The following is a 25,625-nucleotide window of genomic DNA, read 5'->3' on the forward strand; positions in this document are numbered from 1 at the left end:
AAAAATCAGCTATATACAGTGTGTTCAACTTTTCATGGCAGCACCCCCGTAACCTCCTTAACTATCAAGGTAGAATGATTAAACTCGCAGGATTGATGAAAATGCTGGAAACACACTTATCGGCAAAATGGTATTGGCCTAAGTGATATACACTGCCCGCCAGTCGCGATGGAAGAACCCATTATTACGGTAAATCATACTAGGGGGCAAAACAGGCTGAAAATTCGTTCAAATTCGTGATCTTGTTGTCGGCAGTTCCATTGCGACTGGCGGCCGGTGTATAGCTTTTGGGTCAACACTATTGAACCGGTAAGTGAATTTTCAATATTCCCATCATTCCTCTATAATTACGGAAGTTACGGGGGTACTGCTTTCATCAATTATATTGTGTAGGAATCCTGTGGATGATATCTGATTCGGTTCCATACGAATGCTTGGAATACAAACGGAATAGAGAAAAATGTTTTTCGTATAATTGAGCGTTTATATAATAGTATGTATTTGTTTGGAAAATATTTTTCTTTCGTGTAATTCAATGTTTATCAAGATGGAGAAGTAAAAGGTCAAAACTTTCTTTACTAAAAATTTCTCCTAAAAATATACTACTTCAATTTAAAACTAATAATTGTGCATTGTGTGGTTATCACAGTGTTTATCAATAATTACTTTACTTTTTTGTTTACATTGAAGGGAAGAGATTGTTTTCATTATTCAGAAAAAGCATAACAGAAAATTTTCAGGAATAGCTGCAGATCTACTACATAAAATATCAACTAAGATCTGAAAATCGGAAAAAAAAACAAAAATTCTAGTTGCATAAAGCCGTTATCATCAGTGATTTGATTATAACCCACAATGAAATAGCATTTCATCAAACTTATACTAATTATCAAGTATTTTCTTTGATGCAAAACGCTATTTCGTTATGAGAAAAATTGGTTTCAACATGTAAAGAGGTACTTCACCTTCAGTAACTCATGAATACCTTTAATTTTTGTGGATTTTTTTACGAGAGAAACCGTTTTCTCATTAAAATTTCCTGTCTCCAAAGAATCTTGAGATGTTTATTATCATATTGTCCAAACAGACGAATGTATTCGACAGATACGATTTTTGGTATCGCATCGGTTTACGGTTTTAATGATGTAACTTCAGATGATAATACCGCAGAACAGTGGCGTAGGTGGATAATTTTATTGAAGGATTTTTGTATTGAATTGAAAAAGGGAGATTTTTAGGGGAGTGTTTTTTGGAAAGAAAGGTTTTTTGCTTTTTATTTCTCCATCATTAGAAAAATGCAGAAAACTTCATCACCCCTTTCGCACCGTTTTGAATTGCATTACAAAGCGAATTATTCATTTCTTTTCAACATTAGGACAAATCTGCTCGTGTCACGATGACAGCATGTATACACATTCATACGGGTAGTCAATTCAATTGCAGCTGAAGCAATTTCATTTGAATTGGAAAGGGAATATTTTCTTTTTTTTTAGAGAATTAGAAGAAGCTTTTTTTCCCATAAAAACAAAGATATTATATTGAAACTCTCAGACAGTTTCATGGACTGAGCTTAGTATAATTTTTGGGTTTTTGTTGACGCAGTATGCAGGTGTTTTGTCTACAACTGCGGTAGACATTGTCAAAGGCGATGAAACATCCTGAAAACTGCTCGAGTTGTTCTCACACCTATCCTAGTGAAAGTTAGAAGGAAAATTATGTTTTTTTTGTCATTCTCAACAATTTATTCATTAACCAAATGAATATACGAGTTTATAATGGAACCTTTGGGAAAGTATTCTTCAGAACAATGAAAACTATGCATATACACTTTATTCCCCTCATATATTTCAAGAAAGAGGTTATGATTCAAGAGGTTATGATCCAAGATATGATTTTGCAATGTACATTCACAATAAAATGAAAAACAGCATATTTTTTTTCAAAATTTTTTATGGGCAAATGAAGACCCAAATTTTGTTTCCGACAACAAATACCAATACCTCAAAATTCAAATGTTTTCTAGGGAAAATCAAATAATGAATTAACTATTTGTTTTTTTGATTATTGGGATCTATTGATTTCAATTCAAGAGCCATCGGTAGATAGCTGTTTCAGCCTATTGGGCATCGTCAGTACCGGGCAGGCGGTCCTCGATTGAAGACAAAATGTGAATAATCAAACAAAGTACTTAATAAAAATAACTGCGTAAACGCAAGCGAGACATAAGTGGAACCGCTATTGGTGTGACACCCAAGTCAACTTGCCCGGTACTGACGATGCCCAGTAGGCTAAAACAGCTGTCTACCTGTGGCTCTTAAATTGAAGTCGATATGGGTACTTATCTATTTATCTTTTGATTTTCATGGAATCATTTTCCAGCAGCTTTACTGCATTAACCTTTCTCGATTATATATATATATATATATATATATATATATATATATATATATATATATATATATAAAAATCAAAAGTAACCTACAATACACATGTATTATAGTGTCATTTATAATGAAAAATAAAAAAAAACTGATTAACAGTTACTGACTAAATATATAAAAGAATTTCAACTGATAAAAATAGGTGTTCAATATTTTTTTGGGCATAAGCAACGATGTATCAAAAATATCGAAGTATTTTGCATGGGTATTACCCAATTTAACGCATCGACATAAAGGAGAGTTCTCTGAACAGATTGTTCTCTTAAAGGTTGATATGAATAATTCGTGTGCTCATATTGTTCTATTCGGAACATTTAAGCGAATCATTGATAACAACGATGGACAATTCATCTGGTTTTTTATTATTTTTTGTAAAAATAAAATATCTGATATGTTACGCCTATGTTCCAACTACACAAACTGAAGGTCTCGTCTAATTCGCAGAATATTATCGTTTTCATAAATCGTTTCAAAAATCGATTTTGAATACGGGATAGTATTTGCCAAAATATAGTTTCTCTGTTGATTTGAAGCAACCTGATTAAAAACCAATATAGTTAAAAAAAATTGAGTTTTCTAGGTATTTTACATCAAAATAGAATGTGATCTGTAATGAAATTAACCGATACTTAATGAAAATCCATAAATTATTCAAGTAACAAGTTTACAAAACCGCAACACATGTTTCACCATGCAATAACTTTCTCTCATACTAGTTCTAGTATGAAGACGCCTGAGGAATGCATAATGAAACACGTTTGGGATTTTGTAAACTGTTCAGTGAAAATCTGCCAATGAAGTGTTCATTGAATAAAAAGTGTTCACTAAGTACGACTAATTTTTTCAAAAATTAAAATCATTTATTGGGTTTCAAAACAGATTTTGCTCTTCCACGATTTCAGCATAACACTTTTTCATATGTATCGAAATAAAACATAACAAAAATTATACATTTTTGAAAAGACTTCAAGGATTTGAAATGTTCCCCCTTTCTAATTGTCAAACTTTTCAATTAAGTAACCTCCGTCAATCCCCTCGAGGGTTTGCCTAGCATTCGTTGAGCGTTTCCAAACTCACAAAATCACTGACATTTTCACATTCGTCTTCTCAGGGGTGTGTCCTGTTACGAATCGTTCGAGTTTGGCGAGTTTCTTTTGTTGAGAACCTGGAGCATATGGCTTTTTAAATAGAAAGTAAGATTAGGAAAGGGCCGATTTGTATGACCTTTATAAATGAGCTTTCTGATATTAAAAATGGACTCAATTATGTTTGTCAACAAAATCTTTTTTTTTTAGTCATACAGTTCAGATATAAACCATCTTTATTTAGGAAGGAATGCTGATTAACTTTAAGATCATACAGGGTTGACTGCACACATGATGAGATATCTCATTGTTGTCACTTACAAGTTTAATTTTCAACATCTACAGATAGATGATTGTAAAACTGAAGGTTCTCAGAAAACGGACATTTTTCGAAAAGAGCACAACAGAGTCAGTTGTGATCATACGAGAAGGTCAGTTTATAGGTGATACAGTATCTAAGAATTAGGTGGGTTGAAAATTTCGTCAATTTCGTAGGCTAACACACAGATGATGTCACTAGTATTAAATCCATATGATTTTCAGTCAACCACACGTGTACAAATTTCCCAGCTGTCGGACTATTGGTTTGTGGCATAGAACATTTATGAAGCAACTTTTGTTACTTTGAAGAAAATGGATGAAAAGGAATTCCATGTGTTAATAAAGCTTTGCTTTTTGGCGGAAAAAATACTGTTGAAGCCAAGGATTCGCTGGATAAACATTATTTGGACTTTGCACCAGGAAAACCAACCGTTGAGAAGTGGTATGCTAAGTTTAAACGGGATGAAATTAGCACCGAGGATGATGTACGCAGTGGACACCCCAAAGAAGCTATTGCCGACGAAAACATCAAACAAATCCACAAAATAGGAACGTGTTGGACATATCGTGCATGAATATTTGGTAATTCATTAATGGTTAATTTATTTCGTCTTGGTGTTTTGATCCACTGTTATTGTTTTAATTCATTTTAGATATTTTGTACTGTTGCCGAACTTGATCAATTATAGTTGAAAACTAAACCAATCTAAACACATTTTGCTAAATGCTTCCCGTTTTTTGTAACATTAATTCAATTGCTGAAGCTAAGTTCGAATAAGGTTAAGTTCTACCTGAATCTCCTTATATCTATTATGCACAGCACCAGAAATGCCACGTTTTGAAAATAGTTCTAGATGAACAGGGTGTTGCATTTAGTTGTAATTACGAAAGTGGATATGTTTTAAAGGGAGCAAGTTTTTTATTTTTCTACCATTGAAATGACCCCATCGTTTTTTTTTCAGGAAAAATATCTGAAAATTCGAATTTTGAAGTTAGTAGAGAACACCATAGTTGCGTGTAATGCTTTGATCGTCGTTTATTTTTATATAAGATGTTGTTTTAGTTTTTTCCACTTCGATTGAATTTCAAATTATTTTCTCTTCACATTCTATATCCATTTGTTCATTTCATTTCATTCATTTATTACGACAATCAACAGTCAAAACCGATTACAAAATGGAAAAACAAAGAAAACAATAATAAGAAAAATACAAACAGAGTGACATTATGTATGAGCTATAAAAAATCAGAGATGAAAAAACTCGTATATCCTGTGGGAGAATAACTTTTTTTATCTCAGCAGTTTTACAATGAAAAAAGTCCACAATATCCTGAACAGTTAAATAGTCTTCAAATATTTGGTATGAAGGTGAAAACCAAATCACGTTATTATCAAAATGGAAAAGGTGAAAGGTTCCTTTCAGTTTGTATCAGAAACGTCCGTTACGGAATTGAAACAGATATAATCCAGAGGAACGCTACACAATATAATATATAGAAGAGTTTTGATTTGAAATATCACATGGAACACAATCATCCTTTGTTTGAAGGTGGTTGACAATGTTTCGTGGTGTATTTCATCAGTTCGGACTTCCATTGTCTAATATAATATAAATTGTTTTGACAGCCCTGAAAAAAATTAAAAAGATTAACCAAAAATAGCAATTTCATTAAACAAAAAACTGAAATTACAAAGAAATAACATACATCGGAGAATCATACATCGATGAAACTAAGAGGCCATTGAAAGTTCGCATTGCTGAGCACAAGAAACACACACAGCGAGGAGAAACCAGCAAATCCGGAATAGCAGAGCATGTTTGGACTCATCAACATAACATCAAGTGGGCTCAAGCTGAAATCATCCACAAAAAAAACACTGGTTTAGGAGAAAATTCAAAGAAGCCTCGTATATATTATCCAACAACGCATTTAGTCAAGCTAACGTAGAGATACGTAACATATGGAAACCTCTAATCAAGCGAAAAACGACCAACTCCCGCCAAACGGTCATCTCCTGCTAAAACCAATGAAGCGGAAAGAGGGAAGAGGAGGTAGGTGAAAGGACTCTAATGACCTATAAATAGTCAGATCTCGGAGGAATAAGTCCAGTTATCACCCGAAGACGATTGTGGATACTAACAATCAAAACGTCGTGACATAGCTTGGTTTGAAATCTTTTAATTTTTCATTTTTTGTTAATAATATTTTTAGTTTTTTAATTTTCAGCCTTTATTAATGTTTCAATATTCATTTGTTTGGTTATTGCATGTATGTTATTTCTTTGTAATTTCAGTTTTTTGTTCAATGAAATTGTTATTTTCGGTTAATCTTTTTAATTTTTTTCAGGGTTGTCAAATCAATTTATATTATATTAGACAATGGAAGTCCGAACTGATGAAATACAAGCATCCTCAATGATGTACTTCGAAGTTTCGGGACAAATCAATTGTTTTCTCACCTCTTCAGCACCTTTTGGATAAGATTACAGAAAAAAGCACTCGTTTCTTCTGTGACATTCGGACATTATGTTACCGGCAGTGACAACTCTTCTCTTATGATGATGACAGTACGTATACACATTCTTACGGTTTGTTAACCCCAGCCATTGGAATTCCATCTGAATCCAAAAGGAAATATTGTCATGCGAAATTTGTTTTTTGGTGTTCCATATGAGTGACCTTACGTTCCTATGTTCTAAATATATTCCATTATAAATGGAGAAAGTGGATTTCGTGTAATTCAATGTTTATATGAAAGTTGTTTTCATAGGGATTTTTTCTTCTAGCTTGTTTCTGAAAAAGCTTTTGTATATGATCTACATGTTTTAAAAAAAGGGGTTTTAAGAGTTTCAATTGAAATGAGGTAAGTTCCAAAGTTGTTACAATGAAGAAACGAGCATTTGAGACATTAGTTACCAAAACTATAGAAAAAGTAGAGTCGAAAAGAGGGTTTTCACAAACTATTTAAGTTCGTTCATTTTGAGACTGACAGCAATTAATAGAGATGTGTCGATTTTTTCTGTAATTCAATATCCGTCGTGCTACTAGCCAATAAACGATGAGTTGTGTTGGAATAGCTTCTAATACAAATTCTGATTGGTTGACATAACGATATTCTTGAAAGCGAAATATTTTGAGGTGAAAATCTGTCGTCACCTTACAATCTTCTTCTGAACGCCATACGTCTGGTAGATAACAGAGGACCATTCTTCCCGAAATTTACTTAAGAATCTCTTCGTCGCTGGCCTTTCGACGCGTTTGAAGGACCGACAGGTGTTCCTGAAGAGAGCAGAGATTGGCCGCACATGGTGATTGAAAAGGTATCTCGAAGAGCAGCTGCAAAAGCCGGTACGCCAGATTTCCGCAGAGCTTTCGAAGACACCGACGAAAGGACCAACACGGATCGCAGTGGCGTACCAGTGTCAGATGTATAGAAATATTAACTAGAGTTGAATTATTGTTTGGTAACTTTGAACATATTTATCAATATACAGAGCACAAAATGAACCATGGCCGGTTATACCGATTGAAGGACAGTTTGATCACAAAGAAACAATTTTTGCCAATTTTGAATTACAGACTGTAACAAACCAACTATTTAAAAATTTATTTTTTCTATTTACATTCTATTTTCTATTCTGTGGCCTATTCATTTAGTGCTTTTTAGTATCTGTCAATATAGTTTTCTGTTTTCGTTCGTCAAGAAGAGTACTTTGATCACGCCACTGAAGATGCCTACCGCAGTTGCAGTTGAGATTATAACCAAAGAAGACCATGGCAGAACCCGTTAACCAACCAAAATATTGACACCAGCCGTGGAAGCCTGCATTTCAATTCGTTTTCTGTTTGGAAATTATCATCTCCCAAATGTCCACTCAAAAGTTCCTGTAATTCTATTGATCATTCGTTGTTTTTATCCCCCACTAACATTTTGAATTCAAATTGAGCCAATTTGACTTTTGAAAATGTCGGAGATCTTTACGGAAGATATCTCCTCAACAAAAACGTTCAAAGCATAATGGTCTTTGCATTCATCAAAACTCCGTTTTTGGTAGTGAAAAATAGGTTCTTTTTGAAAAGCATTTTTTTCTACAGAAGTACATGGAAGTATACATTGTTGACACTTTGAAGTACAATTGTTTCTCCTAGAAAGCGTATCTTCTCTGCACGTGAAAATACCCTCCTCAGTTGTTAGTTGGAAAAATATCAGTTCTTTTCTAGAGAAAACAACATTTATTGAATCCTGAATAACTGTCGTAATTCACATTAGAATTGGTTATCTGTCAAACGTGTAAACAACGTAGAATATCCACGATTTCCAAAGCTGTTTATTTGGTTCCGCAATATCTGTCCCTATTTACACACACCATCTGTCAAAAAAATATTGGTTCATTTGTTTTTCATAATATCTCCTAGTCTATTTTCCGTGATTTCTATTTATATTGGTTCGATTCCCTAATATGTTTACTAGCTGTTTCCGAGCTGAATCCAACAAAATTTCTTTGTGGAAGAAGCACAGCGAAGCAAATGTTTACCTGTTTCTTCGGTCGAACGGGTTATGTGGTCACTGTTCCGCTTGACCAACGTAGAACGGTCAATTCTAAGTGCTACACGACCATTTGCTTGCCGGAACCGCCGAACACGAATCATTCTCCATTATGACAATGCGTGCTCTCGCACATCTCGTCAAACAGGTGAATTTTTGAGCAGTCAAAACATCGAATTGATGACTCATCCTCCGTACAGTCCTGATTTGGCACCCAATGACTTCTTTTTGTTCCCGAATGTCAAAGGTAAACTGCGTGATCAACTATTCACGAGCGCCTGAGGAGCAGTTGAAATGTACAAAAAATGTTTCGAAGGAATGGAAAAGCTGCTTTGTCAAATGGTTTGAAGAAGTGCAAAAGTGTATTGATCATCAAGGAAAAGATTTCGAAAAACGAATAAGCCATTTTCATTACAAAATGTTTTGTTATTATTTGCTATTCCCGAAATGTAAATAGTACCTACCCCTCGAATATGGAATATCAAATGTTGACCGTCAGAGTAATTTTTTGAATTACTACGCCAATGGAGGGTTGTGTCGGTTTTGAAAAACACCTGGCTTTGTTGATTTGCAACAACTTGGTTGCTTTATTTTTCAGCTGATATTTGCGAGTGATTGCACATTGCAGACATGTTTTAATGCCCTTAACAGGTTCTAAAGCAAAAAATCATGGCATCGCATTGCAAGTAATTGGAATTAAAGAGACCACTCAAGGTTACCTCGTGAATTCACAAGCAGATCAGTCGTAATAATAATAATTTCTCAGATACAGTAACACAAGGTATTGTTATTTTCTTTGTATGGGCGATATCTTAGAGTTTCACTCAGCATAGAAGATAGTTGTATACGAAAACAATTGAAAAAGAGAATCAAGTCATTGTTGTATATAACTTATATAATTATCGGCTGAGAAAATACAGGATGTCCCAGAATTCAGTTAACAAGCGATATATCCATTTTCTGTATTTCATGTAGGTCAATAAAAGTTTTGGGATATTTGGTTAACTACAGGGGATACCCTGTATAACACGAATTATTCATTTGATCTATCTAGGCACAATCCCATTCGACTATGCTGATGAGAAAATCAGTTTCACCCATATCTACGTTATATACATTATTATTTAGTTCATTTTGATGAAATTGGAGGGCCTATCCCCATATATATATAAATTGTATACTTTTCTTTCAATACACATTTTAGAATACCTGTCAGATTCTTATAAAAATTGATACAATTGTCGTTTCAAGTATTGAATATAGATGAACTTTGTCTTTTACACTGAGTATTTTGGACGAATCCTTTAAAAGTTATCACGATAAGATTAACTTGACACAACGCAGTAAGTCATCACGTGTCGCATCTACTGTAAGACTACGGGGGACAATGCGCGGAGGTGAAGGAGCGGTCTAAGCAATGAAGCGCCATCGCCGAGAACGCGACCCGAACGCAGGCCAGACGTTGTTGACGGTTGTTGACAAGCGTATTTAAAAATTTCGTTCTTTCTTTGCCTAAAGAGGGCAGACATCATATCGCACCCGCTTTAAAAACAAATCATTCCATTGAGGAATTTCCCGTTAGCTTTTATTGCTTTCACCTTAAAACTATTCAGTAAAGGTCATTTCCCTACTGGATGAATTAGCAGATTGTTGCATAGAAAAGGGTTTCAGTACCTTGTTTCAACTCATACCTGTAGAAGGTAAGTGAACTTCAAGTCAGGAAATCCTTTGAAATGTATTAAATTTCACTTGAACAATATTACTGGAGTTTCTTTCCCAACACCAAATCGTTATTTTCAACACCTCGACACGTGTTTCGATCACCAAGTGATCATCTTCAAGAGGAAGATTAAACTAGCAACTAACTTGAAGCTAACGCTATTTATGCTATATAGATATACCATACAGGTAAACCATACAGGTGTACCACCCATACAGGTATACCACCCTAAATTAATTTTACAATTTTGCCTTATCTATTATTTTACAATATATGTTTGAATGTTATAGCTGTATGTAAAACAATTTTCAGCTATATAATAAAACAATTTTCAGCTATATAGCTGAACATAGCTGAACAGCTATAACATTTACACATATATTGTAAAATAATAGATAAGGCAAAATTGTAAAATTTATTTAGGGTGGTACACCTGTATGGTTTACCTGTATGGTATATCTATATACATAGCGTTAGCTTCGCGTTAGTTTCTAGTTTAATCTTCTTCTTGAAGATGATCACTTGGTGATCGAAACACCTTTCAAGGTGTTAAAAATAACGATTTGGTGTTGGGAAAGAAACTCCAGTAATATTTATTACTACACCAAAGGAGCCAAACAGTGCATCTTATTCACTTAAACAGTTACCGACAATTGTGACAGGAATCAAGAATTTTTCTACAAGACAACTTAGTATGAGTTTAACGAATAATTCTTCAATATTGCATTCCCGTGTCAAATTGCCGAAAATCCCGATTTTTTGAGTTTTGTGGGGTTTCCCTGACTTTTAGCCCTCACTTCTCCCATGGCTTAATGGTCGACCGTAGTCTTCTTCTTCTTTTTTTTGTATAGGTAATCTTTCTACACAAAATGCGTATTTTTCGAGTGTTTCGCAAAAAACCAAAACAAAGTCGATTTTTTTCACAAAACAAAAACATATTTCCCGTAAAAAATTTTGTTGCCAAACCTCAGATTCCTGTTCGGCAGCCCAAAGTACCATATAAAACCAAATGTCAAAACTCTTGCAAAACTTCCTGCAAACTGCCCTTTTTTGACACAAGCTGCCTAGAGTTATTAGGTAACGAAGCTGTTTACCCTCCCATAAGAAGTTATCACTTCAAAAATATTAGGAAACTATACACTAGACTCCTAATTGTAATTTTTTTTATAATTGTCCCAACTAGAATACCGGATACTTTTGGTATACTCTATTTAACTCTTTTCCATAAATACCTTCACAATCCCCATTTTAAGTACGCCTTAAACTGGGTATTCATGTAATACGGGCAAGGATGCATTTCTATTATACTGAATAAAAGTGAACAAAATACCAACACTTACCTTCGTTGACATGCAACGGCTGCCGTAGTTTTTTCCACATTGTTATTGATGTCACTCCTTGAATGGTGGTTGAAAAAAAGAAACAGCCAAGAGGTATGTTTACTTCTGGCCCACTGGGTAATAATTATTCTACTTGGTTGATTCATAGCTTGATGTGGGTCATGAAAATGAAATTAAAAGGCTTTTCGATAACAGGAAATAGTTTACGCTTTTTTGTCGATTGAAGTCAGAACCGTATCGAAAAAAATGTTTTAATGGGTTTCGTACATCGAATTAAGAAGTTGAAGACTGTATTAATGACGTCCGGCTATTGATGTTGCAAGAAAATTGTTTCAGTCTTATGAGTCGGGTGCTTAATTTGAAGAGTTTTTTCTGTTATTTTTTTTTTGGATAGTGAGATTCGTGATAAATTATCTCTTGTATTAGAAGAGGAAGTAGACAAATGTTGAATATCAGTAATGTTAAACATAAATTAGTCTCATTTTTAGTGATATACTGTTTCACATAACGGTTTTCGTTATATGAAAAAGTCTATGAATTGGAATATAATACTCACAAATAAAGTAATTTTCTTAAGATGCTATGCCAATGAAAAATATGTGAACTAGAGTAAATATGAAACAATTACTTTTCCAAAGGATATTGAATTTTCTGCAGACATTATTTTTTCTCAGATCTAATATGCAGAAAATATTGAAATGTCTTAAACCTAAACTTGAGAGGGGGTAAAAAGAATGACTATGACTACAGTCGTCCAAATTATTATGTAGTCACCATTACATTACATGGAAATATCTTATTGTATGTATTAATGTGCTAAGGATATATAAGTATCCATATTTTTATGAATAACCGCAATTGTCGTAGTGCCGTAGGTGTCACTGGATCCTAAAATTCTTAGTCCAGCAGCTTCCTTGGCTGAAGAGTCGGCAATGCGATTACCTTTACTCCTGTCCTGGCTAAATCTTGGTGGCACTCTAGTACTAGCCCTGAGGTAATACGTTGTCTGTTCTGGTAATTTTCCCATTCCCCATTCAATCCTTAGGCTTAGTGATCTAGAGTACACTCCACATCCTGAGCCTTGTTTGGTTTTTGAGCCGTCTGTATATATGCGTATTGCATTTGTATCATCTGATTCTGTGTTACGTTTTATTTGTATTTTGTAGGGATTATTAAACACAAACCTGGGTTCAATTGCATCACTGGCTGCCTGCAGCAGAGGTTGCGCGGTAAGCGCTTCTCGCCACAGGCCCAGCCTCAATTGACCCATTCCTACTTCGAGGTTAACACCAGCCGTGCGCAATCGTAACATGGTCATTGACGCAACATCATCAACGTACAGGTCCAGAGGGGTCAGACCAGTAAGTAATTCCATTGCCGCGGTTGGTGTTGTTCTCATGGCCCTTATGATGTTTAAACAAGCTAAATGACAGACAATTCCAATAGATTCTGTATTTTTTCACAACAATGAATCCCATTCAAGAAAATCTGATGAATTGACTAGGTAGAGAATCACACATGATCGAATGGATAAATAAATTTCGTTCGAATAGATATGCTGAGAAAAAAGCCATTGGTGATTGTGAATCTACAATACCTTCTTTTTCCGTTATTTGTTATTCACTAAATGACAGAAAACGAAATAATTCTTCAAATTTTCCCCGCCATTGCGAACTTCTCCTTTAGAACTTATATGGGTTCAAAATTCTAACAACATATATGCAGCTTCTTCGAACTTCCTTTCAAACCAGTGTTTTCCCCTGTGGATGATCCCAGCTTGAGACCACTTGATGTTATGTCGATGACTCCAAACATGCTCTGCTATTCTCGATTTGCAGGTTTCTCCTCACTGTGTGTGTTTCTTGTGATCGGCAATGCGAACTTCCAATGGCTCCTTAGGATAGAATAGGATTTGCCACACTCACAGGGTATACGGTAAATGCTGCTACGGATGGTGTTTCCGAATCTGAGGTAGGTTCTGATGTTGTACTTGGATCCAATTGTTTCTAACGGCTTCTCTTCCTTGTGGGGTTCTTGCTGTCTTCTATCCAAAATCTGTTCCACCATCACCTTGGAGTAACCATTCCGTTGAAGATCATTTTTGATATTGTCTAGTTCCTTCTCGAGACCTTCCGTCGTATTACAGAGCCCGAAAGCACGGTCTAATAGAGTCTTGATGATTCCTCCTTTAGTCGATTGATGGTGGTTGGATTCGTGGTTCAGATACTGTCCCGTATGAGTTGGTTTTCGGTATACAGATGTTTCCCACTTAGTGTCGGTCCTCTTCACCAACACTTTTAAGATTGGCAATTCGTTGTGTACTTCCTTCTCCATTGTGAAGGTGATGAAAGGTGTCTAGTTCTGTATGCCCATGGTTCCATAGTCTGAAAGTTTCGTCAACGTATCTCAACCAGACTTGAGGCTTCTTGTGGGCTTCTTCAATGGCCAGAGTTTCAAACCACTCCATATATTTGTTGGCTGTAACTGGTGAAAGTGGCGATCCCATTGGCAGTCCCACACCTTGCGTTAAAATAGGTAAGTTCGTTCTACCTTCCAGGTCCTCGTCTTCGGATAGCTTCCTCTATGTGATTGAAAATAGTCAAAAATCTATGTCTTGGTAATTTGTTCGAACCTATACATACATGAAAAGTTAATACCTTGTTGATATCCCACAATACAGCCCGTAAGCAAATACGTTTTCCTAATATCGCACTTTTACTACTTCTCTTCATGAAATATGCGATATTAAAAACCGAGTGGTAGTGTTTCTGCGCTATATTCCAACTTTCACCCATAAAACAACCAGAATCTCCGCATTATTACTCCATTAATAAAAGGCCGAACGTAATTCCATAAACAAGTTTGCTTAATCTTTATCTCAGGCCAGCCAACCCCGACGGCTTCAAACACCTCTTTATATAGGCAAATACAATTTTCCACCTCGGACGCGTATTTTCCTCGATGCGGAAAAGGTGTTTTCCTCGCCTCACTTCGTTTATCTATTTTTCCCGTACACGCCCTACTTACACCGGTTGACAGAATTTAAACCCTTATTTGATCTTGATACCGTTACTGGATATATCGAATTTCACTTTCAGGTCGATCGTGAGGGTGATATGCGATGCATTGATGAATTGGGGTTGACGAGGTGAGAATTCGTTTAGGAAAAAGCGGAAAGATATAATATTTCGATATTTTTTGAAAAATAAACCAATTCAATCCAATTCGTTTATCACCTTTTTGCCATAAAAAAGATGTTAAGTTCGTCAATACACAAATATATATAAAAAAAGGTCATTCATAGGAAGTATGCAATGGAGACAACAATTCTCATGAATATGAAATTACTATATAAATACTTTATACATGTTTACACATATATACATACATATACATACATATATACACTTACCTCATTTTCGAAGATAATTATATATAGAAACATTAAACAGCCTCTGTTCTAGTCTTCTATATCTCTTAGACAAAAACAACAAACGAAAGTTACAAAAGTTACAAAATCGAGGAATGCGAATAATCTGGTGACCGTTTATAAGATAGATTTCGAAAACTTTTTAGATGTATGTTATTGTGATTTCTTGTCGAATAACTGCGAATATCCAAGTTTTCCTCGATATTTCTGGTTATTATGAATGTACAATAAAATATTCAATAAATAAATTCCCAGTACAGTAAGTATTTTATTCTCTTTAAAGACTGACTGACACGATTCTCGATATTCTAGATTGAAAATCAGTCGTATAATTCTTCTTTGATCAGCGAATACCCGGCTACATGTTATAACTAATTGCTGAATGACCAAGAGCATAGTAAACATCGTGTAAACATAGTTGATCTGTTCAGACCAAGTGAATTTTTTATTAATCATCATGCCAAGCAATACATAGTTCAGGCTTACCGGTACTTTTAAATATTTCTATTTCGACAGTAATTTGTTCACTGGCCAACCGTTTCGATGAAAATTGCATGTATCATGTTTTCTTCGAATTAACAATTGATTCACTAATAATTCATCAAGGTACATCTTTAATTACATTGTCAAATTTCATGGAAACTCCTTATGAAGTAACCACTACTGAAGTATCATCTGCATACATGAACAACCTACTTTCTTTGATGAAGTTAAGCAAGTCATTCATATGCAAGAGAAAAAGAAGTGGTCCGAGTATACTTCCTTGTGAGATCCTTTATTCAATTTTTTCGCCTTCGGAAACCTCTGTCCCAATTTTGAAATAGCTGTTTCGATTTGTTATGAACAAAATCAGCCAATCATTCCAATCATCTACTTTTGAAACGTAAGACCCCTGCCCGGTAAATATTGTATTTGCAAAATATAAGTCGAACGATGGATAGAAAAAAGTAGTTCAGAAAAATTACGTTCGTGATGAGACGATGATAGAAATAATTCATAAATAATGTATATATCATCGCCATCTTGAATACGTTTGTTAAGAGATATTAAATATACTTTTTTGATTTTTGAAATATTCGGTCAATCATTGAATAAACCTACTACTAAATTATTTCTTGGAGTTGATGAAAATACGTAATTCTTTGATGGATGAAAATCTGTATTTAAAAAGGGAATTATTTATTTCCGTAACAATGAAGAGAAAATAAACAAATATTTGTAGATGGAAAGTTATAAGTACATATTGAAAACATCATTTCAAGAAAGCAAAAAGGATGCTTTATTCTGATTTTTATGAAACGACTCATGATTTGTTTTTCATGCTTGAACTATTTGGTAGAACACTAAACATTCATATGTTCATATGTTTAGATTGACTGGTTCATTCCGCAAGGGAAATATATTCTGATTAGCAATTCAACGCATCTGCTGAGTTTCATCACTCTCAAAATAAATTGACTTTCCCTTTCAATTAAATACCCCCATTAATGAACCAATCCCCAACAATAAACGCATTTTATCACCAGTATCAAGAGAAAACTTTTAAGAACAATTTATTTTTCTTGTCCGGCAGATAAAATTAAATTTAGTAATAAGTATATCAGACCATTCTTATCCTAATTTGATCATTATTATCACTGATCGAAGCAGCTGTTATAATAATTTCGGAAGCCCAGATGGTTCTGTGGATGGCAACAAAATCTTCATAGTAACAACCCCAATAGACCCATAATAGATACCTACTACGGATACATCAAATCTTACAATTCAGATCAATATTTAAATACTTCATTAAGGGTCTGGAATGACATTGAAAACAATAAAATGTTTATTTGCTTCAACCAAAGTAATTGAATTATTTCTCAAAATGAAGAAAATGTGGCAGAAGCTTTAGTTTTGACAGAAATTTACTTTTTTGTGCAATTCATCAAATGTATTAGAAAAAAGTTAGTTTTTCGATAAAATAGAAGTAGAAGAAAATCAGAAGTATTTTTCAGGTATCTATTACTGAATGAATGGTTTGAATCTAATCAAGACACATTTAAAATTATTTACGTACAGTACAAAATTACTTCACGTCGAAAAAAGGAACTGGGACTGACACAAAATAACTGTTAACTTTGATATATTTGAAAAACAAACAATACAATTTTTCTGGGATTAACTGCTGAATTTCTTCAATTTAATAATCAAATATTCTTTCACAGGAATACATACACACATCAAAAAAATCTAGAAAAATGAATATAGTTCAATAAACTAAAAAACACGCTTTTAAAAAACATCGAACTGGAAAGTTAAAAATATTTCCTTATTGTGCTTATTTAAAAAAAAAACATTTTTAACTTTTCAGTTCGATGTTCTTTAAAAGCTTCGTTTTTTAGTATTTTTAATCTATATTTATTTTTCATTTTTTAGTATCGTATGCTATAAAAGCGTGTTTTTTAGTCTTTTTAAACTATATTTTCGTGTTAAAGAAACTGAATGTAGGATCAATCAGGGTCTCAACGATTTCTCTCTTGATGAATTGGACGAGGTCGGATTCGTAAGTCAGATACCGTCTCGTATGAGTTATCTGTATAAATATATTTTCCACTAATCATCGGTCTTCTTCACTATCACGTCTAGAGAAGGCAAATCATCGTGATCTTCCTTCTCCATTGTGAACATTATGGTCGGTCATACTGTTGAAGCGTTGCAGAAAGGTGTTCCATTTTCTATATTCAAAATTTCATACCAAGAAGTTGTCATCAAAGTATTTCACCAGACCTGGGGCTTCTTCTAGTCGCCTTCAATAGCCAGCGTTTCAAATTTAATGTATATGTTGGTTGTAACAGGTGAAAATGGCGATCCAATTGGCAGTGTCTTGTTCCTCAACTGAAAATTGCAGTTTTGGAAACATGATCTTAGTAATATCGTGAATACTCTTATTGGCAACCCCGTTCTGGCTTCTTGATCATCGTCTTCATACATCTAAGTTTCATACATTCAGTAAAAAACATTGTTAATGATATTCAAGCAGCTATTTTTATATTATATCTGAATGAAAAATAAGTTCGAACCGCGATAGAGTAAAACTGACAATAGATTAATTTCAAGCCTGATGTTCCAATTTTTCTAGTTAATAATAATAATAATGATATTTTTTTATTATTTCCTTGTTAAAAAGTACATTGTTATACGTACAGTGACAAGGAAAACATCTGAGGGTAGGACACGTTACAGAGTATAATGTTTGTAGTAATCAATAATCTAAAAATATGATACATATAGGTATATACATATAATTATTTGTTTGGCTTAGATTATGTAAAAAAAATAACTATAAATAAATGAAAGTCAATTTTATGACATAGTTGTGATATTTTGTCATTAAAATATAAAAAAACAGTTTAAAATTCGTCAAGTGTGTAGCAATTTTTTTCAATAAGTGCCTTTTTCAGTCTTGATTTGAAAATGTTAAGATTTGGTGATATTTTAATTGATTCTTCTAATTTATTAAACATTTTTGGTCCAAGATAAAGAAAACTTTTCTGGTAAAGAGTTGTTCTATGAATATTGGGCATCAGTTTGCCTCTAGAACGAGTTGGATAATTATGTTGCTGGAAAGGTGTATTATGCTTGTTTCTATAAACGTATATACACAATTCATAAATATAGAGACCAGCAACAGTTAGTATCTTGAAATTTTTTAAAGCATTTCTACATGATTCTCTCCAACCAATACCGGCAATGATTCTTACTGCATATTTTTGCAAAATAAATATTCTTTCAGCAGCAGATCCGGTACCCCAATTCAAAATTTCATATCTCAAGTGGCAGTTTATGGTCGCATAGTATAAGCTCAGTAAAATCTCTTTACTACAAAAATTAGCCATGAATCTCAGAGCATAGCAGTTTTTTCTCAATTTAATACAGAGGGTCTCAATATGAGGAGTCCATGTGAGTTTGTAGTCCAAGGTGACGCCTAACATTTTTGTAGAAGTACAAGATTCAATTGGCAGATCACCATTTTCATGGATAACAAAATGTTCGGGCCACTTACTAATTGTGAACTTCATCATCACCGTTTTAGATGTATTGAGTGTTGAGTGATTTTTTTCTGCCCATATGTTTACTTGTTTATGTACATCCTGGGTTCTTTCCTTTAGGGTCGTTACATCAATTCCCTTCACTATGAAATTTGTGTCATCTGCATACGCTATTGTGTGAATAGTTGACAATCCTTGAAAATATTTCATCAGGTCATTTGCATATATCAAAAATAGTATAGGTCCAAGGATTGATCCCTGTGGGACACCCTGCCTAATGGTTGCCAACTGACTGAGAATGTTTCCAACACTGACACGTTGCCCTCTATTTTCCAGGTAGGATTTCATTAAATCTAGGGTAACTCCTCTTTGAGGAGTTGCCCTAGAGTTGAATCTGCAACGTTGCATGTTTGACGGGACTGCAAATAGCCATAATGCCTCGTAGGTGCCTCTTCCAGTTCCGGTGCAAGTGTTTTCAGTTGCAGACCCTGGACAGAGATATCAGCCTGCCTAGGAACCTATGCTACTGTATTTCAAGCTCTTGGCTGCTACCGAGCAACGTCTAAATTGGTAGCAAATTGCCAAAAACGACTCTCCTCAATTGAAGGACTCAACAGATTGTCTCTGGTCTGGATTTCTGGCCATACTGACCTGAAAGGCAATGAGGCTGCTGACTCCTTGCAAAGAAGGGTGCTGCAAGCACCTTCATCGGACCAGAACCTGTCACTGGCATCGCTTTAGGCTTTGCTAAAGAAAGATTGGATGGCAAGAAGATTTATGAACTTCTGGCAGAATCTTCCAGGATTGGCTCACTCTTAGGCGTTTATTCACCCTTCGAAGCTTGATACCAAACATTTGTTGGACTACAGCAGTATTGTCATTTGAATCATCATATGCAGATACTCGGACTGTTGGAAGACAGTGTGTGTCGCCTCTGTTTGGAAAATGATCAAACAGCAAAGCCCGTTCCCCCGGGGACCGAATCAGGTTTTTAGAGTTCGGCAGAACCGTACTCTTTCCATCTGATCTGAAAGACCATTCACCATACAAACTAATCGGCTTCGTCAAGAACCTGGGTTTATTTGGTCGAGTGTGAATAGATGTAAGCCACAATAAACCCTTGCGGGTTGCAATAGAGTGCGAATAGACTCACTTCGGACCAAATGTAACCTAACCTACGTGGCTCTGGGAGTTACGTTGCTACACAGAACACGGAGTTAATGACCAATGTCGTTGACACAAAAAAACATCGATAAAAAACTTTGGCGTTCATCGGAATCCATATTTGTCATTAATTTGCTTCACATGTTCATGAATATACGAATTGCAAAAATTCCAAGACAGTTATTAAAACTGAATAATTTCGTCTACATAACTGTGAAATGGCGTACGAAAAAGGGGCTTTTATCTCCTAAAATCTTTCTCTGGTGAATATCGCAGACACCTTGCCCTTCATGTGCGTTCATAACCATTGGGCAATGATAATGACCAATTAGTGTCGTGTTTGCTCAACGTTCTTCAGGAAAATTTCGGAACCCTCTGATTATAACCTTACATTTACGGTAATTGTGAGTTTGATATTCTTGCACGATAAACCGAAATAATGTACATGGCGACCTGGGACATAAATTTTCGCGAACATGCGATTTTGGTTGAGTTATTCTGCTTGTAAGCCTGTTCAGGGGCGGCTCCAGGCGAATTTTCCATAATAATATCGACTTTATTTCGAAAGTTAAGCTTCCGTTACACTTAAATTCTTAAAGACGTTTCGGAAATTAGATATGATAAAAAAACAAAAAATGACGAGTTTGGAACTTGACGAATTCCTGATATGACACAAGTTTTGGACAACAAGAGGCGACTAATATTTTGACTCAATTTGAGATCATCATCAAATGTAACACCTGTTTCTCATTGCGTAAACCGGTTCAAGAATAACATCTATTTTTACCTCCATATGGTCTTTGACATATTGGATCTGTGTTTGATTCCAAAAAATATAACATGAGCTTTCGTAGTGTTCAGTTCGAGGTTATATCTGGTGGATATGAAACATATAGATTCAAGACATTTATTCACTTGTTATATATTGAGACATCGATACTATTGCATATAATACTGTGGTATGTTTCAGTGTTATCTATTATCAATATTTAGTTGGCCAAGTTAGGCCAAGTATTGAACCTTGAGGCGCTTCGGATTCATTTTCAGATGGGGAATATATATTCCTCAACTGAACTCTCTGACATCGTTTAATCAGATGAAAGTGTATGAAATTGATGAAATTCTCTTAGTATCCATAATATGTCGGTATGTCGGTATGTCGGTATGTGTATGGTTAATAGTATCGAAAGTCTTAGGAAAGTCTAGCAAAACTACTAATGTATTATTTGTCTGGTGAAATATTCTCTAAAGAAAGATAGTTTGCAGTAGCGTAGCTACTAAGGGGCTAGGCGGGCAGTGCCCCAGAGCCCTCAAGCTCAGGGGGGCCTCGATCTTACCAGAAAATATCAATCGAACTCAACTTTTGAAAATTTCTCCCGTTTTCAAAATTTCATCTATTTTCAAAATAAATATGACAGGTGGCAAAACGACTTTAATCATGGCAACTAAGTTTCAGATAAATTCGAAAGTTATAAAAAGGGAATTTCCCTACCTAAATTATTTCTGAGGGTTGACAGTGTTATCAATTTGACGGGTATCAATATGTGCTTTTTATTATTTATCAATGTGCGTTTTTGTGATTCGCGATTGTCAACTCAAGTCAAGATTTTTTTCTAGAATGGTTGAAAAGTTAATGTTGTATCAGGAGTAAGTAAGCTTATGTCAATATTTTTTTTGTACTGTTCTCAACAGAGGTTCAATTTTATTTGATTTTAGTACCCCTCATATTGATGTCCGTTATGTAAATAAATCTATAGATTTCGGCTACTCATTGTATAGCGCAAAATGCCGTGAAAAATACAAGTCACCTGCAATAGGTACATCAATTCAGGCGCGAGGAGATTGTTTTTTGGTCTCCACCGTGGTAACACTGTCGGCGATAAAATGTTTGCCGGGGATTCCCCAACGACGTCTTGTATCGTATATCGTATCATTACATTTCTCCCTCCTTTTACTTTGACAGTGCACAGTGAGTACCTACTTGAGCACAATCTTATATAAATATTGCATAAATAAATTAGTAAACATAAATTATGGACAAAAAGAAGAAACCCAGTGGTGCATGTAAACGCAAACAACGCCAAGAAAGAGAAGAAGTTAAACAAAAATTTCCCAAAATTGACTTGGGAAACTTCACGAACAAAATACTAAATGATAATGAAAGAAGTCAAATTCTTGATATGGGACCTTTACAGCCTTCAGGGACTTTTCCAACTGATATCAACCAGAATAATTAGTGTTTTTCAAAGTCATACTACGTTTCAAGTTCAAAATATGAACCAGTTAATCGTTTTGGTTGTGCTATTCCAAAATACTAGACGCTGCCTATTGTCAACCCTACCAATACTGTCCACAAGGAACTTGAAAATGAAATTCCTGTCACTTCTGCAACAGCTGAAAGGTATTGCAGCGAATTAAAAATAATAAAAAATTATTTCATAAATAGTATGGACCAAACTCGACTCCGACATTTATCGCTAATAACAATTGAGAACAAAACCGCATCAAGTCTGGATGTAATTGAAGTTATTGATACTTTTGCGAAAACTAAAGCTAGGAAAAGATAGTGATAATAATAGCTATTTAGTCAGTTGGTAGGTCCGATCTTTATATAATAATAATAAACCCTTGAATCTTTTCTATTTCGTTTTATTGCCCAATACCTACTCCAATTATTGAAATAATTGTAATTTATGTTGTTAGTGTTTAATATTTCAATTACCTGCCCTGCAATGCATGAAAAAGAGCTGATGATAAAGTAGCTTAGCATTTGAAAAGTATTTGTATATTTAATTATTTTACTTCATAAAACCTTACCAGTTTTGATAGCAGTGGGGCCCCATTTTTTATTTGCTCTAGGGCCCTAGGTTACCTAGCTACGCCACTGATAGTTCTTTAGCTGTTTTGGAAAATGATGACACTGAACTGACTGATCGTAAGTCAGAACGATTAAGAGGATTTCTCAGTATGGCTTTCCGATAGTTTCTTTACATAGTATAGGATGATATGGAACGTGTGAATAATAGTTTATGATATGGATGAGTTAAGAGTCGATAAAAAGACCACCACAGAAATGGCTTCAGAACCGACTGCACGAAATTTTCTGCAATTATTTCGGATACACTGAAAAATTCAACATTGAGTTGTTATTAGTCAAAGAATATTCTGATAAAAGAAAACATCATCTACATTATCTAACACATTATTGGTATTTCAGGTTTTTCAAATTTAAAAACAATAAGTCAATTTGGGTACTATTTATTTTGCAATAGTCTCATGTATCCTTGAGCCGCTCCTGTAGCCTTCTAAACGATTAACGTATGGTCGAATGCTCCTGATGGAATTTCTGATGGTTTGGAGTTCTCAGATCTAGAGATAATGCACAGAACGGAAGGGTTGGTTTTGGTTGAGTGTATTTGTTTTCCAATTTTTTAAACAGCGTTAGAAAATTACGAATCCAACAGCTATTATTTTCTGACTAGTCTCAATAGTCTTGTCTTTTTCAAACTTGTATATATTTTTTATTACTTTTTGAAATTGTGGAAAATTGAATGATCAAAAACGAAGTTTGTGTATATTCTAACTAATATCTTCATAAATGTAATACATCTAATAGGTAGATATATAAAACAAAGTCCAAAGTCGTATTGATTACACCATTCAAGAACGATATATTTGATTTGTCTCCACCCAGAATAGCAGAATAACTATTGAAACAATAAAAAAAATATCATCAAACAAATTGACGACATTCGGTTTGTTAGGTTATCCATATCTATAACAGTGTTATTGTTACGAGCGAAAAAATCGAATATTTCACAAACATTGCCGTAATGCAATTAGATTGCGGTATATTTGCGAATCAATTCACTGCCGATGAAGAAGAAATCGCTCAAGAGGTTCAATATTGCCCGGTCTACTGTTTTTGTAGATCTCTTGTTTCGGAACTCGAACTACTGTTCTACTGTTTGAGAGATAAAGTCTACATATGACTCAGTTTGGTTTCCACAATAATTAATGAATGACATGAATAGTGGAAAACACCATTTTTCTATAGAATATATTTTCAGCTGTTTTTTTGTATCAATCTACAACATAAGCCGTGTTGCCGACTTCGTGCTTCAAAAACATAAAAATTTTGATATAACACATTTTCAGTATTGTATATATTGTGACATCATATTGTATATATTGTGACTAGCTCGTCATTTTGGTAAATCTAGCATTTCCATAATGAATAAATAGTTCAATTTATAGCTGAGAATTTATTCATACTTGCTAGCTTGAAGCGGAAAACAGATATGTATTTTAAACAGGATAACATCAGATAAACCTTTTTTGATAAATGACATCACTCGCAACATAGCGGGATAGCAACCATTTGGAATGCCACCTTCTGTTGATATTTTGTTTATGATACATATTTTCCAAAAAGAGATACGCCACTGTTCTGTCAAATGAAATTATTTTTGAATTCCTTTTTAGTTTCAGAGGAAATCTGTTATTTACGTTTTTCGTTTGACGTTCGGTTTTGCCACAAAAAAAATTAAACCCATTCATTTGTATCTTGCGAAAAACAATTTATGAAACTTCAAACAAAAATTTAACTAAGTGAATTATTTTCAAATTATTGAATTGAAGTAATTTCAAAAATTTTGGAAAGATAACGCAAACTTTTCTTCAACGTACAGTTTGATCTGCTCAGAAAGAAATGAGGATTTCAAAAATAATTTTTATTTTTACCTGAAATGAAATAATAGTGAAATAAACTACAAGTAAAAATATAACAATTGAATAAATAAAAACAGAATAAAAATAAAGGAATGAAAAAAGAAAATAAAAATAGAAAAAGTATAGAGATTCCAAATCACGTTAGTTCACGACGTTTCGATTGTTAGTATCTACAATCGTCTTCGGGTGATGACGATTGTAGACGATTGTAGATACTAACAATCGAAATGTCGTGAACTAACGTTACTTGGAATCTCTATATTTTTTTTTTATTTTTATTTTCTTTTTTCATTCCTTTATTTTTATTCTGTTTTTATTTATTCAATTGTTATATTTTTACTTGTAGTTTATTTCACTATTATTTCATTTCAGGTTTATTTTGCTTAATATAATTGTTATTTTCAGCTATCCATTTTTAATTATTCCTTTTTAGTTGTTTCAGGGATTTCAAATCATTTTGTATAGTAGACAATGGAAGTCCGAACTAGTGAAATTCATCATGAAACATTGTCAGTCACCTTCAAACAGACCCTATAAGATTCCTCTTGGCTGGGATTAAATCAAATAGGTGAATGAATGTCATTACGATGTCATCGATGACATAAGCAGATCAAGCTTATTCCGTGACATTAAAAATCGTAATTCATGAATGAATAGTGTGTATTTTCAATTATGTTATCCAATAAGGTATTGAAGAGCTTATACATCGATGTATACCAGTGAGGATGACAGTGTTCCATGTAAGTGCAATCTGTTACCATTCATTCAAAGTAGAACTCATGTGAATGATATCTGATTTTTATTCCACAACGAA

At 34.2% G+C, this 25,625-nt stretch overlaps 1 protein-coding gene across 1 annotated transcript in view; it reads right to left on the reverse strand.

The window, feature by feature from the left end:
• Positions 1-25,625, reverse strand: part of tinc (transmembrane protein tincar) — a 252,546-nt gene that overhangs the window by 225,731 nt on the left and 1,190 nt on the right. The window lies entirely within an intron of this gene.

The sequence above is a fragment of the Leptinotarsa decemlineata genome, unplaced genomic scaffold (assembly GCF_025532065.1).
Source record: "Leptinotarsa decemlineata unplaced genomic scaffold, Ldec_3_MD MMD2_tig00001064_RagTag_RagTag, whole genome shotgun sequence".
Lineage (NCBI taxonomy): Eukaryota > Metazoa > Arthropoda > Insecta > Coleoptera > Chrysomelidae > Leptinotarsa > Leptinotarsa decemlineata.